This window comes from Podarcis bocagei, assembly GCF_964188305.1.
Source record: "Podarcis bocagei genome assembly, chromosome: 12".
Lineage (NCBI taxonomy): Eukaryota > Metazoa > Chordata > Lepidosauria > Squamata > Lacertidae > Podarcis > Podarcis bocagei.
The window spans coordinates 48,092,995-48,109,553 of record NC_138137.1 but is presented as its reverse complement, the minus strand read 5'-3'; the positions used below and the strand labels follow the sequence as shown (position 1 = coordinate 48,109,553).

General features: G+C 42.2%; 1 protein-coding gene across 1 annotated transcript in view; it reads right to left on the bottom strand.

Moving 5' to 3' along the window:
- PTPRN2 (protein tyrosine phosphatase receptor type N2) overlaps positions 1–16,559 on the bottom strand; it is a 630,954-nt gene that overhangs the window by 447,745 nt on the left and 166,650 nt on the right. The window lies entirely within an intron of this gene.

Below are 16,559 nucleotides of genomic sequence, written 5' to 3'. Positions count from 1 at the left end.
TTCAGTATCTGAGCCCGGTTCTGGCCGGGGAGGGCGGGGTATAAATAAATTATTATTATTATTATTATTATTATTATTATTATTATTATTATTATTATTATTATTATTACCAACATCATCATCAACGTATCACATCCTGGCAATTATTGACATTTAGCTTCCCCAACCTAAGTCCACCTACTGAAATACTATCCACTAATACAGATATTGTTGAGTTGAGAACACATCTATGATAACAATTATTACTGTGTTAAAACTCCCACCAATCACTTTTAATTGAACTTCAGGTGCATCTCAAATCACTTGGGAATGCATCCTATTCATTGGAACATGTTTCCATTTGATCAAAAGACAATTCTACATGTGCTAGACCAGGGGTCAGCAACCTTTTTCAGCCGTGGGCCAGTCCACCGTCCCTCAGACCATGTCGTGGGCTGGAATATATATACCGTATTTTTTGCACCATAACACTCACTTTTTTCCTCCTAAAAAGTAAGGGGAAATGTCTGTGCGTGTTATGGAGGGAATGCCTACGGGTGGCATGCCTATGGATTTTCCTCCTCTAAAAACTATGTACGTGTTATAGTCGGCTGCGTGTTATAGAGCGAAAAATACGGTATATATATATATATATATATATATATATATATATATATATATATTTGGGAGGGGGAATGAACAAATTCCTTTGCCCCACAAATAACCCAGAGATGCATTTTAAATAAAAGCACACATTCTACTCATGTAAAAACATGCTGATTCCCGGACCGTCTGCGGGCTGGAGTGAGAAGGCAATTGGGCTGCATCCAGCCCACGGGCCTTAGGTTGCCTACCCCTGTGCTAGACCATAACATGGCAATTTCATAGCGTAAGGCACATGTGCAGAAATTCAGGCAATAAACAAGCACTAAAATCAATGGAGGTCTATTTCAGGGGCATAAGTTTGTTCTAAAACCATAATGAATGCATCCAAATTCATTCAACATCAAAATTATTATTATTATTATTATTATTATTATTATTATTATTATTATTATTATTATTATTATTATTATTATTATACCCCACCCATCTGGCTGGGTTTTCCCAACCACTCTGGGCAGCTTACAGCACATAAATAATTGTAAAACATTAGACATTAAAAATTTCCTGATACAAGGATGCCTTCAGATGTCTTCTAAAAGTAAGATAGTTGTTTATTTCCTTGACATCTGATGTCAGGGTATTCCATGTTCATATTCAAAATGAATATGAAAAATAAATTTTCATTTCCAAATTAGTTTTACATTGGAATCATTGCCTCAGATTTTGGGTCTGTGAGTCTAGGAGTCTTTGTCCAATGGCAAATCTGATATTCTGGAGAAAGGAGGTGGTAAAATGCCTGAGATTTCAATGCCACGAGATGGAAAACACAAAATGTACAAGCAGGAGAAGGGTAGCAAAAGACAGGTTGGGTCTCCATTAAAATAAAAAGGAAGAAGAAAAAGAAAGATAAAATGAGTACAATTAAAATAAATGAAAATTAATGTGATTATGTTTTAAAACATAAACAAATGAATGTGGTTTTTAAAGAAAGCAAATTGAAAAATTAGACACCCTTAATTTATTTTCTAGAAAATGTGTTTCAGATTAAAGTGTTAATCCATAACTCCTTTTAAAATGCTGTGTTTGGGGATAAGTCACTGGGAGCATATTGGAACGGCTTTTGGAGCTACAGTATCTTTAACATTGTATCTCCAGGATTAATATTTAATATTTGAAAATGCTATAATATTTTTTCTTCAGGTTCTTTTTTTATCCTGCTCTTCCTTTGAAGAGGTGAGTTTTGTGCATATTTGTTAATATTTTAACAGTTCTAAGAGGTAGGTTAGGCAGGGAGACAGTGCCTCATCCATAGCTTTCTGGTTAAAACAATAATCTGGTGCAGACCTTCCTAACAACCCATCACTATGCCAGACTGGCTGGCCTCTTGCATTAAGCTGCTCACCCCAATCCAAAACATCTACAGGAGTCAAAAATCTGCATAAAAGTATTTCAAGATCAGGCTTGGGAAAGCAGCTTTTTAAAAGTGCACATCTGTATTGCAGCTGTCGGTTCAGGAAAAAAACCAGAATATATTTTTGCTTCTGCTAGTCTTTCCAGCTGGATGAAAAGCTGTTCATGTCCAAACTTTTGGACTGGTTTAAAAACCATTTTTAGCTGCTTTTATGATAACGTTTGCAATTCGCCTCGAAACAGGTGCAAAAGGTGATTCATAAATTAACAAGTGATAATAATTTTAATTGCCACACATCAGGTTATTACTTTTAAAATGATTACTTTTATGCTGATTTATAAACTTGCTTCTAAGCGCACTGGTTCTTTATAGCCTACTATTCAACACGTTACATGGGGAAAGTGTCACTAAAAATATAACTAGTATTGCCTAAAACAATCAACTGCATCCTTTCACTGTTTCATTTTGGAAAAGGGGGAAAATCTCACCCACACGGTCTGCAATAAAACAGCTCACACAACAGCACTAATACCAAGCTGACAATTGCAATCAAAATTAAGACTGAGCAACAGCAAATGACGCTACTAGGCAATTTCCTGTCCCTTTTGTCTACGCTGCCACACCTACTGGATTGCTCCTGGCTCACAACTCAATTATAACAATTTAACACCGATGGCTGAGCAGGATCACAGTTGTTCCGTTGTACACATATTATTTCCATGTCACTAATGTGGAACTGTATGGTGGGACACACAACTACCCATTATCTATCCCTGCTGGAGCTCTGCCTACACTGTACATATTTCCAACTGGGAATTCCCACAGATGGGCAATGCAGAACCGCATTCTTCCATTGAGCGATCTAGTTAAGACAATGGAGCCGACAAGTTATCGCTTGAAGCCAACAAAAATATAAACTGAAATGCTGCATGATTTAAGTAGCGATGCTCGGGGAAGGAAGACTAGTTTGAGAAAGAGAATGGATGTTGTAAAATTGTTTTTGAGAAGCGCGTGCGTGCATGTGCGAGCGCGCGCACGCACACACAGAAATTAAGTATGAATTCTGCAAGCACCTTGGCATGCCCAGCAACTACGCATAATTTCTCTCCCTCTCCCTCCAAATCCAAGCCTGAAGCAAACATGGAAAGAGAAAATTATATTACTGTAGTCCAACATTTCTCCCTGTACAGTGGTATCTCTGTTTACGAAGGCTTCTGGTTATGAATGCTTCAGGTTACGAGTGCCGCTAACCTGGAAGTAGCTTCTCCTGGTTGCGAACTTTGCCCCAAGTAAAACTAACCCTAGTTGTTCCAGAACTGAAATTGGGTGAAGGAAGCAGGAGCAGCCTAACATTAGGCAAAGTGAGTCAGCTGCTTCAGGCAGCAGATACTGGGGAGTGGGCAAGGACAGAGGTGCTGAAGAACAACTTTGTATTCTACACAGCCTGGCCTGCACTCCCCAGGCTTGCATGCTGCCCCCCAGGTACAGTGGAAGATACTCTCCAATTAACTGGGTTGAAGTAAGATTCAACTTCCAGTTGAGTTAAGATCCAGAAATAGAAATTTGAGGCGGAGCACACGATCTGGTTTGCCTCAGATAGCAAGACGTATTGGGCCAGCCCTGGAGGGGCTTTGTTTACTCCTCTCTGGTAGGTCTGCTGCTGCAATGTGATGAGCCATAGAGGAAGTATCAGTCTCCAGCCTACAGCATTAGTCTTTTATTTGCACTTTTATTTGAAGAGGTCCTGATTAGTGACCTACAAAGACAGTGGAACATGACAGACTTACCAAGTTCCTAAAAGAGTTTACCATTTGAGAACCTTACCCATAAAAAGCAATTTCCGCACAAAATTATTGCTACTATTATTATTTCATTTGTATACTGCTCATATGCCAAAATTGCTCCGAAGCGGTTTACAACTATAAAATCAATGCATAATTAAAATACACACAGTAACAAATCCATTGGGGCATTACAATAATTAAGGAGTGTGGTGGAGTCTCCTTCTTTGGAGGTCTTTAAGCAGAGGCTTGACAACCATATGTCAGGAGTGCTCTGATGGTGTTTCCTGCTTGGCAGGGGGTTGGACTCGATGGCCCTTGTGGTCTCTTCCAACTCTATGATTCTATGATTCTATGACTTATTTCAAACATGTATGAAATAAGTGGGGTTACAAATAAAATAGCATGAATAAAATGGAAAACTAACTGCTGTGTGCATTGTTTGAGCCCATGTATCCCATAACCCAAAATCCACAGCAAAAAATGAACACAATTGTGTATTGCCATTTACCAGTGCACTGCTGTGTCTTCCGCTTCTGTAACAAAATATTACATGTTCCTTTTTACTACATGGCTTCCTTTTTCAAGCTGTGCCCTAAGATTAGTTTCAGCATACAGAACGATGATATGTTCCATTTTCTCTAAGTTTTTTCCCTATGCCCTCCTGCTTCTTTAGCCTACTATTTTATTTCAGTGAGGAAACTCTTCAGTGTGATTCTTGGATATTTGCAGCCCCTGTGTCATGTGTGCTGCAAATTGCTAATGCCTCTGTTAGCTGTCAGAATGTCTGCAGAATTGTATGTGATTGGCTTTCTTCTCTTGTTTTCACAACTAACAGGTCAACATATAGATGTGACTTTCCGCAGGCTGCCTTCCCAGACTCCCTAGAGAAGGAGCATTCGCTCTCCTTCCCATTCCCCATTTTCAGAGCTTAAGAACAACAAATCAAACGAGGTTCACATGTTTTAATAGACGACTTGCTCAAAAAGAAGAAGAAAGCATCTCTTTTCTATGTTAGATATTTATCTATGCACCAAAGATAAGGCATTTCTTGTGGCTGATTTTAGCACCCATCAAAACAAAGTTCTCATTGTTTCTAATATTTCCCAGCAGCAATACTTTCATTTTAACCCTCAACACAAGCTGAGGGCTACAATAATAATTATGGGGGAGCTACCCATCCTCCATCATAGAGGGCAACTGCTCAGATAAACAGGAATGCTATTTACACAGGATTACATGGGAAGAGGATTAGCATGCAGGACACAAAGTCAATCTTGATAACAAGATGTTTTGAATAACCAAGCTGCAGATAATAGGGAATTCTACCGTCTACTGTTAATAGTTCCTTCCAGTTTCCATCAGGCTGCTTTATTTAAGCTCTCCTGTCACTTCGGCATAATATCTGCCAGCTTTATGCGATACGTAATAGAGAAGGCTTCTGCGCAATTTGTCGGCAGTCTTGAGTTACCACTCAGCATAAAATTATCCTAATTCGAAATACTGACCTTTGCATAGCATGGCTTTGCATTCATTTGGGAAAGCGAGGGGAAAGTGTGTGCCCTGCTTGAGCCCACTTATTTTGTTGATGGGTGAGCAGCCTTGTGCTCACCCTGAAAAAAGGAAAAAAGCATTTGCCCCCCTTGAATAGTAAAATGGAACATGTGTAATATGTGTATTGATGGGGGCTCTGCAGGAGGCTCTCCAAGTCTTTGATGTAACACCTGAAAGCCAAAATGCCAACCTCAGGATGTGCCAGAGTTGTAGACAGCAGCAGTCAGAGAAGTCCGCAAGTAGGGAGCCCAGCTTATGCTCAGGAATGAGAGCTAGGAAGTGTGCATTATTGCTCAGGCAAACAGAAAACCTCCTTGGATAACCCAGTGGCCAGTGGAGCCAAGTGGGGCCAATCTAGGCTTGGAGCATCTTCACTGCCCAGGACGTTGTTCCAAGCCACAGTTCTGGAGGCTCCTTACATGGCCATTGGCACACACAGCTGAGGAGTCCTGGTTTTCCTGCCTTTCTTACAGTTTGCTACTCTGTCCCAGCTCCCAAGCCCAAAATATTCCTGAGTGTGTGAGACAGGGCAAAAGCCAACACAGGGGTCCAGCAAAGACCGGCGAGATGCCCATTTAGGTGGAAATGACTTGCAGAATATAATTTCCTTCCAGGGAATGGGTCATATGGCTTGGGTCCTGCCTGTGATTCCCCAGCAGAAAATATGTTGTGTGCAATTTCCAGCTGCACAGGCAACCTAGCAGTTCTGTTAGAACCCTTCACCAGCTGCTAGCTCTTCCCCAAGGTAAGTGGGAGTAGCAGCTGGCAGAGGACTGGGGTGGGACGCAGAATCAAAGCAGGAATCTCTAAAGGAGGGCTGTGCCCACCTCAGTTCAGCTCACAGTTGGATGCTTGCATTAGGCACAATGCACATTGCTTTTTTTTATTTCGGAAGAATTCCTGGTGCCTTGTGCCAATCATGTAGCCTTGTTTAATGTCATTTTCTTTTCTTTTCTTTAAATTCTGTGCAACTGATTATAAGGCAAGTAAGGCACAACCTGTCCCTTTTGGCCTGCTCTGAAAATGTTGATTTATTGAGTTATACTAACACTTTGTCAAGAGGCTTCTCCATCTGGTCCCTAGGTAGACACTTAATTTCTGGCTTCTATATTGGTTTTCATTCAACTATCTCCTGCGTTTTCCATTGAGTTTCATTAATAAAATGGAACAGTCTGTAGGTGTTTGAATGGGTTCTTTATCATTTTCATCTAACAGCACCAGCAGCCTGAAGATTATTTCAGGAAGTTAACTCCCCACTGCACACCGTCAGCTGTGCATCAAGCTGACCTGAACGGCAGCACAAAGTTGTGGCAGATGGGAGATGTAGTCCAGGTTGAGGAATGCTGCCCAAAGTGTTCCTGTATCACTAAAAACAAATGGGAAATAAGCGTTCTTAAATCTCTATGTGGGACAAGAAGCTGAAGTTAGAACTGGATATGGAACAACTGATTGGTTCAAAATTAGGAAAGGAGTACGACAAGGCTGTATATTGCCTCACTGCTTATTTAACTTATATGCAGAATTCATCATGCGAAAGGCTGGGCTGGATGAATCTCAAGCCGGAATTAAGATTGCCGGAAGAAATATCAACAACCTCAGATATGCCGATGACACAACCTTAATGGCAGAAAGTGAGGAGGAATTACAGAACCTTTTAATGAGGGTGAAAGAGAAGAGTGCAAAATACGGTCTGAAGCTCAACATCAAAAAAAACAAAGATCATGGACACTGGGCCATCATCTCCTGGCAAATAGAAGGGGAAGAAATGGAGGCAGTGACAGATTTTACTTTCTTGGGCTCCATGATCACTGCAGATGGTGACAGCAGTCATGAAATTAAAAGACGCCTACTTCTTGGGAGAAAAGCAATGACAAACCTAGACAGCATCTTAAAACGCAGAGACATCACCTTGCCAACAAAGGTCCGTATAGTTAAAGCTATGGTTTTCTCAGTAGTGATGTATGGAAGTGAGAGCTGGACCATAAAGAAGGCTGATCGCCAAAGAATTGATGCTTTTGAATTATGGTGCTGGAGGAGACTCTTGGGAGTCCCATGGACTGCAAGAAGATCAAACCTCTCCATTCTTAAGAAAATCAGCCCTGAGTGCTCACTGGAAGGACAGATCCTGAACCTGAGGCTCCAATACTTTGGCCACCTCATGAGAAGAGAAGACTCCCTGGAAAAGACCCTGATGTTGGGAAAGATTGAGGGCACAAGGAGAAGGGGATGACAGAGGACGAGATGGTTGAACAGTGTTCTCGAAGCTACCAGCATGAGTTTGACCAAACTGCGGGAGGCAGTGGAAGACAGGAGTGCCTGGCGTGCTCTGGTGCATGGGGTCACGAAGAGTCAGACACGACTAAACGACTAAACAACAACAACTTCATTTGACTAAATACAAACCTTTCTAGAAATGAGAGGTATGAGCAATGTATTCTAAGTGGAGTAACCAGTTAGTCACCAGGCCAAAGAACTGGGCTCAGCAGAAGTCCTTCCAGAATCCAGAAGAATTGTCTAGACCAGCATCAGCCAATGCTGATTTTGGTCAGCATTTTGTTGGACTACAACTCCATCAGCCCTAGCCAGCATGAGCAATTTGCAGGGATGATGGAAGCTGCAGTCCATTTGGAGAGCCACAGCTTCCTCACCCTGGTTTCAAGAAATAAATAAAAGTGACAGAAAGGGTACAACAACTGCTGACCAGCCTATGGCAGCCTATTCCTACATCATTAAACAGGACAGCTGGAAACATGGATATAAGGTTTTATAACTAAGTATAAGTGCAACCGATGAGCATGAGTCTTGAAAGAATAGAAGTTGAAGCTACTGCATTCGAGGACTAGAGCATGTGCCTGTCCTGTGTCACTTGACTCTTGATGGTGATAGAATGATTGCCTGACTTGTGGTAGAGAGAGGTTTCCTTGAGCAAGACATCCATTTATACCAGATCCCAAATTGCTCCTCAGCCAGGTTTGTTGAGCCTGCTTCAAATCTCTCAGTGCACTGGTAAAAAATAGCGGGTTCAGGTGCCATGAAATCACAAACCTGAAGCTGAATCTTGAGCTATTATGACATTGCAGCACATAATATAATAATAGCCACAACAGAGTAAGGTCCTTTTGTATATTGCCTCGGTATAGATATAGTCCTAATTTTTATTTTCTCCATACTCCATTTCATAGTCTTCATATTTCCACCACCATGAATTTGCTTTAGAATGACCGAGAAACAACAACTTTACAAGCACAGCAGATGTATACAAAAAAGTGCAGGTGTAATTCAATCTCCATGCCCCCTTCTGTGTTCTGAGGCTGCCAGCAATGAAGCCAATTAGCACCAGTTGGAGTGGCAGCCTTTTAAGTGGGCACCAGTCAACCAAAAGGACTGGGGACATTGGCTCATATCAAACATTTTATTAAAATAAGATGGAAATTTGGCACGAGCCGTAAACCTATCAGGCACGTTCAGATACAGCTGAGAAACAAATGCCAGGCATCTTCAGGAACAGCAAGCGTAAACTTGACAAAATATACTAAGTCCTTATTGCCTGGTGCCCTCATTATATATCTTTATTTCATTTATTATTTGTTATTATTTATTAACTTTGTCTATCGCCTTTTATCTGCAGATCTCAGGGCAGTGCACATAAAATTGCAATATAAAAGAATGATAAAGACTAGGGGGAAAGAAACAGTAACACACACACCCAATTACAGATAGGTAGCCGTGTTGGTCTGCCATAAAAAAATTCCTTCCAGTAGCACCTTAAAGACCAACTAAGTTAGTTCTTGGTATGAGCTTTCGTGTGCATGCACACTTCTTCAGAAACACTGAAATAGAAGTTGCCAGATCCTTCTATATAGTGAGAAGGTGGGGAGGGGTATTACTCAGAAGGGTGGTGGGAATGGGAGATTGGCAGGAAGCTGAGATGAGCCTGTTGACGACTCTTAACGACTGCAATAGGTCTTACAGGAAAAGGCAAGGGGTGAGATATCTTTTGAGATGTCTTACAGGAAAAGGCAAGGGGTGAGATATCTGGGAATATCTTTTGGTGCTAGGTAAAAATTGTCCTCTATAACCAGGCCTTTGGCCCTTAACTATCAGTGTCCTGTTTGAAGTGGGCAGGATGTTTTTAATGTATTTATTTTTCCTCTTGGTTTTCATGTATCTCTGTGTGTCGTGGGGTTGACTGTTGGTTGGCTGGCTGTAAACTGGGCCAGATAAGGCGACGGACAAATTAAAAAAATAAATAAAGTAAAATTAAAAAGCGCCTCCCTTGTTTGCTCCTTTGAAGAAACATGGATAGAGGGAAACAGGGATATACAGTGGTACCTTGGGTTACAAACACTTCAGGTTACAGACTCTGTTCACCCAGAAGTAGTACCTTGGGTTAAGAACTTTACCTCAGGATGAGAACAAAAATTGTGTGGCGGTGGCGCGGAGACAGTGGGAGGCCCCATTAGCTAAAGTGGTACCTCAGGTTAAGAATGGTTTCAGGCTAAGAACGGGCCTCCAGAATGAATTAAGTTCATAACCAGAGGTACCACCATACAGCTGAAGTCCCTGAAGCCTCGGGTGCTGTTTATGGGGCTAACCATCCCTTGACTTAGGAAGGAGGGAGTGAGTTTGTGGGAAGAGACAAGGTAGCTGGTCCTTTGGGGATAATAGTCAGTTGAAATACATTACTGAAAATTAGTTGTTGACTAGAGAAACAGGAAATAGTTGATTGCCCAAGCCAATTCCTATGCACCAGGAGATCTGGGGAAGGTGTGCTCTATTGATAAAAAGTAATGTTATCTTAGAACACAGCAGAAGGGGGGGGGGGCAAGTAGCCTCCTGTTGTTTTGCGCAGATCTATGTGCTAGCCTAGGGCACTGACACACTGCAAACGAATGGGTAGCAGAAAAAATGTGTTCTGAGTTTCTGCTTGCACAAATGCTGCCTGAGAAAATAGATTGTGTTAACGAACATGCTTTTTAGGGACATATTTACTTGTCATGGGGTGACAGTAAGTGTCATGTTTTGCCAGTACTGATGGGATTTTTAAAACTAACTTACATCCATGTAAATGCTATAAGCAGCCCAATTATTATGCATGCCAAATATCAAAATAGGTTAAGCTTGAATCTTAGGAGTGACAAAAATGTCTTTGGAATGGTGGGGGGGGGGGAGGCTGTGTTTTTGGCACTCCTGTGTTGTGATTTTGCTGCTTTATAATTGCTTTGCTCTGATGCTGATTGATTTACAGCACTTTATGGCGCTCTATTGTATATTTTCTCTTAATATGTTGTTCAGCACTTTGGAGGTCTATGAGACAAAAATTGGCATATACGGTAGGAGGAATAATAACAACAGAGACAACAGTATACAGAATTGTCACAGTCATGGGTAGCGTTCAAATCTTTCAACAGAATCAAAGTTCTTGAAACCATTTCTACCATGCACACACACACACACACACACATCTATACAGTGGTACCTCAGGTTACAGACACCTTGGGTTATAGACACTTCAGGTTACAGACTCCGCTAACCCAGAAGTAGCACCTCGAGTTGTTAACTTTACCTCAGGATGAGAACGGAAATCACGCGGTGGCGGCAGCGGGAGGCTCCATTAGCTAAAGTGGTACCTCAGGTTAAGAACAGTTCCAGGTTAAGAACGAACTTCTGGAACGAATTAAGTTCTTATCCTGAGGTACCACTGTAAACTCCTGACCTCCTGACACGGCACCAGCAGAACAGAAACTAGAATGTGTTTCACTCTGATTAACTGTTCAGAAAAGATACTTCTACTTTGTGTTGGTACATTAGAGTTCTTTTTTAAAATAAATACAGCTCTCTTCCCTTACAAATCATGTGCTTGAGCCAGATCAGGCTGGCACGGTATGCAAGCCTTGAGCAGCAAGCAGCATTTTAACCAGGTATGGTGCTCTTTCCATTTCTGCAGCCTACGTCAGGCATTAATAGATGACAGCCATCCTACTTCAAGCCTGATGGCTGCATGTTCTGCAGGCTGCAGCTATATTGTCCGCATAGGAGTGTGAGTGGGTGCAGGCTCTTTTTATGTGGTGGTGGGGGGGGGAGGTCTTATTTCACAGTTGTTATGTATTTTTAGCCAGGCATCTTTCCTTTCACCTATAGTATCTGTGACGAGACCCGGTGAAAGTTCCATTGCTGCATATCTGGAATATAGTTCCATATGCCACCTGATTGTCTATATAATATATCAGCCCTGTAACAGGAAAAGGAGCCTCCATAAGGATCCACTGCCAAAAGAACAGTCTGGGGGCTTTCTGGAGTCCTGGGTCTAAGTATAAAATGTGAAGTTATAGAATATTGTTAAGGGATCTTCTACAGGTAAGCTTTGTGCTTATTTGGGGGGGGGTATTTTAAATGAATCGTTCATTGTCAAATGGTTCGTGTTATTCCGCAGAGATAGTTTATGTTATGATTATATTCGGTTGTTGTAGACTGCTTTGTTTTCTGTGAATCTCTGTGAGCAGAAATGTATTTGTGGTGTATAGATACACTGACTAGGACTACACTGGTGACAACTAATCTGATAGCAGACTGGGGAGCTTGTCCAGAGTTGAATTTCCATTGGCCCATGGTGTCACCTGACATCTGATGGGTTAGCAAACTGTAGTACGTCTTTCTGACCAGCTGCAGTGGTGATGTCCAAACACTGGGTAACAAGCTAATGGCTCCATCTTCTGGTCTAATGGCACAGTGAATGAGATGTCTGAATCTCCCTGCCAGAATTCCTAATATGTTGCAGTTAAATGCTGAGGTCATGTTAGCTTCCATGCTACTGAGCATTCTTCTTTTTTAATAGTAGATAGGTAGCCGTGTTGGTCTGCCATAGTCAAAATAAAAAAAATTCCTTCCAGTAGCACCTTAAAGACCAACTAAGTTAGTTCTTGGTATGAGCTTTCGTGTGGACCTTGCCACCAAACTCTGCCAATTTGTCCTTACCCACAACAACGTCAAATTCGGTGATGACCTGTTCCTTCAGATCAGCGGCACAGCAATGGGCACCCGCATGGCCCCACAGTATGCCAACATCTTCATGGCAGATTTAGAACAACGTTTCCTGGACTCCTACCCACTCAAACCTCTCTTGTACCTGCGATACATTGACGATATTTTTATCATCTGGACACATGGTCAACAGACCCTGGACACCTTTCACCAGAAATTTAATGATTTTCACCCCACAATCAACCTTACAATGAATCAATCTATGCAAGAAATACATTTTTTGGACACTACTATAAAAATACAGGATGGGCGCATAGACACCACCTTATACCGCAAACCAACTGACCGACAAACATATCTACATGCCTCTAGCTACCATCCCAAACATACCAAACAGTCCATTGTATATAGCCAGGCACTACGTTACAGCCGCATCTGTTCCAATTCTACAGACAGAGACTCTCACCTAAGAGATCTACAGCAAACCTTCTCAGAACTAAAATACCCAGCAGATGAAGTTAGACAACAGATCAACAGAGCCAGACTGATACCCAGAGAGAACTTGCTGCAAGACAGACCCAAAAAAGAAAATAACAGAACACCTCTAGTCATCACATACAGCTCCCAAGTTAAAACAGTACAACGCATCATCAGAGATCTACAACCTCTCCTGGACAATGACAGTTCTCTTTCTCAAGCTCTGGGAGGAAGACCTTTCATTGCCTACAGACAGCCACCCAATCTTAAACAACTCCTAACCCACAATAATACTACAACCAGACTTAACACAGACACTGGCACCAGAGCCTGCAATAAACCCAGATGCCAACTTTGCTGCCACATAAACCGGACAACACCATTACTGGCCCCAACAACATCACACATACCATCTCGGGACTATTTAATTGCTCATCGTCTAACATTGTGTATGCCATCAAATGCCAACAGTGTCCTTCAGCTCTCTATATTGGACAAACAGGCCAAACCTTACGCCAAAGAATAAACGGACATAAATCTGACATCAAGAATCACAAAACAGAGAAACCAGTAGGAGAACACTTCAATCTCCCAGGACATTCTATACAAGATCTCAAAGTAGCTGTTTTACTACAAAGGAATTTCAGAAACAGACTGGAAAGAGAAGCTGCTGAATTACAACTCATTACCAAACTTAAAACCATGGAAAAACCTGGGCTTAACAAAGACATTGGATTCTTATCTCACTATACATGACTAAACCATTTCTCACCTCCTCACCCCTTGCCTTTTCCTGTAAGACCTATTACAGTCGTTAAGAGTCGTCAACAGGCTCTCCCAGCTATCTGCCTATCTCCCATTCCCACCACCCTTCTGAGTAACACCCCTCCCCACCTTCTCACTATATAGAAGGATCTGGCAACTTCTGTTTCAGTGTATCTGAAGAAGTGTACATGCACACGAAAGCTCATACCAAGAACTAACTTAGTTGGTCTTTAAGGTGCTACTGGAAGGAATTTTTTTTATTTATTCTTTTTTAATGTGGAAGTAATTCTTTAGATTGTAAACTGGGAGCAGGACATGCATTTTCAACTCTTGTACAGAGTTAATACTACATAATGTTGCCATCTGGCAGTCTCAAAAGACAATGGAGTGTGTCTCTGGGGCTGAAGTCAAACCGCTGTGTTAGCAGCCCCAAAGCAACCTTCCACGATGGTCAGTGTGTAAGGAGGTCCTGGACTGCCCAGATGACAAGACCCACCCCCCTCTCAGCCTCGCTGAGCAGAGCAATACATTTGGCACCAGCTTGGCTGCAGGAGTTGCTGGAAGAAGGTGTACAAGGCACCATCCAAACATCTTAGGGACTCTACTCCAGATTTGTGTAGCATTTATTCCTTAGCCTTCTCTTCTCCTGAAGACGATTCCACAGTGGAGGTTTTAGGATCAGAGTTTTCCCTTCTCCTAGATGGGCTTCCTTCCCAGGTAGAAGAGCCCCATTTGCCCCTCACTTCCTTCTACAGCGCATGAAGACACTGCCTTTTTGACCACTGGACCGAGTACTTGTCCCATCTGCTCCACTGGCAGAGCCTGTCTTCACATGCAGGGGAAGTCCCTAACTCAGGGTTTGAGACCCATCGGTTACCCTCACCTGGTTTACCAGGCCAGTCAAAGCCATTCCCAGGGTGTGGCTGCTGTCACATGCTTACAGCTCTCACCTGTGGCTCCTACATAATAGTTAATTAATAATGAAGGATCATCACTCTGTAGGAGAGCAACTGCTCTGCACAAAGAAAACCCCTGATTCAATCCTCAGCATCTTCTGGTAAGGCTTGGAGAGACCCCTAACTCCAAAGAACCACTGGCAGTCCATATAGACAACACTGAATTAGATGGACCAGTGGTCTGACTTGATACAAGCTCCCATTAATAACACCTTTGCCTTGTTACAAGGGAGAGGATTCCAACTGTGTCTGTTTCCATTTTTGTTTTAAAGGGGTACAGGCGCCGTCCCACATTTAAGTGGCACAGAAAAGGATGTTTCCCAGAGAATTTAAGAGTTACTCCACAACGCAAACATGGGAGGCTGTTTACTAGCAATGTCAAAGGTACTCCCAGCAGTTGCCCCGACACTTGCACAACACAACATTCACTATCTGGCATGTTCATCTGGGGAAAAGTATATCCCCCACTTCCAAGATACTGGTGTTTGAATGCTGAGCAAAGGCACAAAACTGCACGGACACCTGGATCTCCCTACAACGAAATGAGATGCAACTGCGCATTTGCTGTACTATAAAATCAACATTGAACAGGTGTGTTTCTCTTTTGCACTAGTGATTTAGAAGAGCAAAAGGAAGCTATTGGAGGTAACTGAGAACTCAGGGCACAGCTAAATGACTTTCCCCACCTGACTAGCATATCACCCCAGCCTCTGTACCAGAACAAACCAAGTAGCAAAAACAAAACAAGGCATTGCTCAATATAGCTTCATTTCCCCCCAAAGGAACTGGAGTGGCTGATTGCCCTGCGTCAACCCAGTCTAGATAGGTACTAATGCAGTAATTCTCTGTTTTGAAAGGCATGAACATTGCAGATACAGCTTCAAAAGCTCTTACAGTGCTAGCTTCCATCATTCCAGATGAAGAGTTCTCTTGCATGGTGACTGAATAGCAAGGAAATGTGATATCTTCCAGACTATAAAGTACAATCTTATTACCATACTTTTGATGTGGTGGAAAAGCTGGAATCTTCTTTTATTATCTCTTTTTACAAGAATGTAACCATAAGGTGCTTTCCCTCATTTCCCTCTCCTTGAACACAAGTGGTGGGAAAAAACTCCAGTCAAATGCAATCGAACACTAGTGAGGGCTCATAATCAAACCTACCTAGTGGCAGTGCACGCAGCAAAAAAAAAAAAGATATACTTTGCTGCCTCCATTGCATCCTCACTGTGCTGTCCAGCAGAGCTTTTACAGGTAGTGTGGAGCCTCTTACAGTGTGTCCCAAAGGAGGTGGCAAAACTGATGGTAGCTCACTGTGACTCGTTTGCAAAGAACATTGAGGATAAAATTGCTTGCAACCACTGGAATCTTGACTCTGCTGTTACAGCAGATCGATCTCAAGGAGTGTCCGGAGCACTGTCCAGTCCTGTTGTGTTGAATGAGTTTCAGCTGGTAAGGCTCAAGGACTGGACAAGTAGTGCTCAAGTAGTAAGCCCACTCTTTAAGAAACCCTCCCTGGATTCAGAAAATCTAAGTTACTATGGTACTGACCAATTGCCAATCTCCTCTTCTTGGAGATTTCTGGTGCAGAATTCAGCAGGCAGATTGCTCACCAGGGCAAGACAGTTTGAGCATATTGCACCAATCCTGGCCTAATTGCACTTGGCTGCCAGTTTGTTTCTGGACCCAATTAAAAGTGCTGGTTTTGACCGATAAAACATTTAACAGCTTAGGACCACAATATCTCAAAGACCACCTCTCCCCATATGAACCAACCAGGACTCTACACTTGTCATCGGAAGTCCTTCTTCATGTGTTCCCTCCATGAGAGATTTGGAAGGTGGCAACACGAGAATTGGCCTTTTCTGCAGTGGCTCCGTTTTTGGAATGCTTTTTCTAGAAAGGTGATGGCACCTGGTGCCTTCGTTACATACCTTTAGGTGTCAAGCAAAAACATTTGTTTAATCAGCTAAAGGCCTGTTTATGGACAATTTATGGCATTTTAAATGTGCTTGTGGGAGACGGGTTATTGGTTTGCTTTTGTTTTTT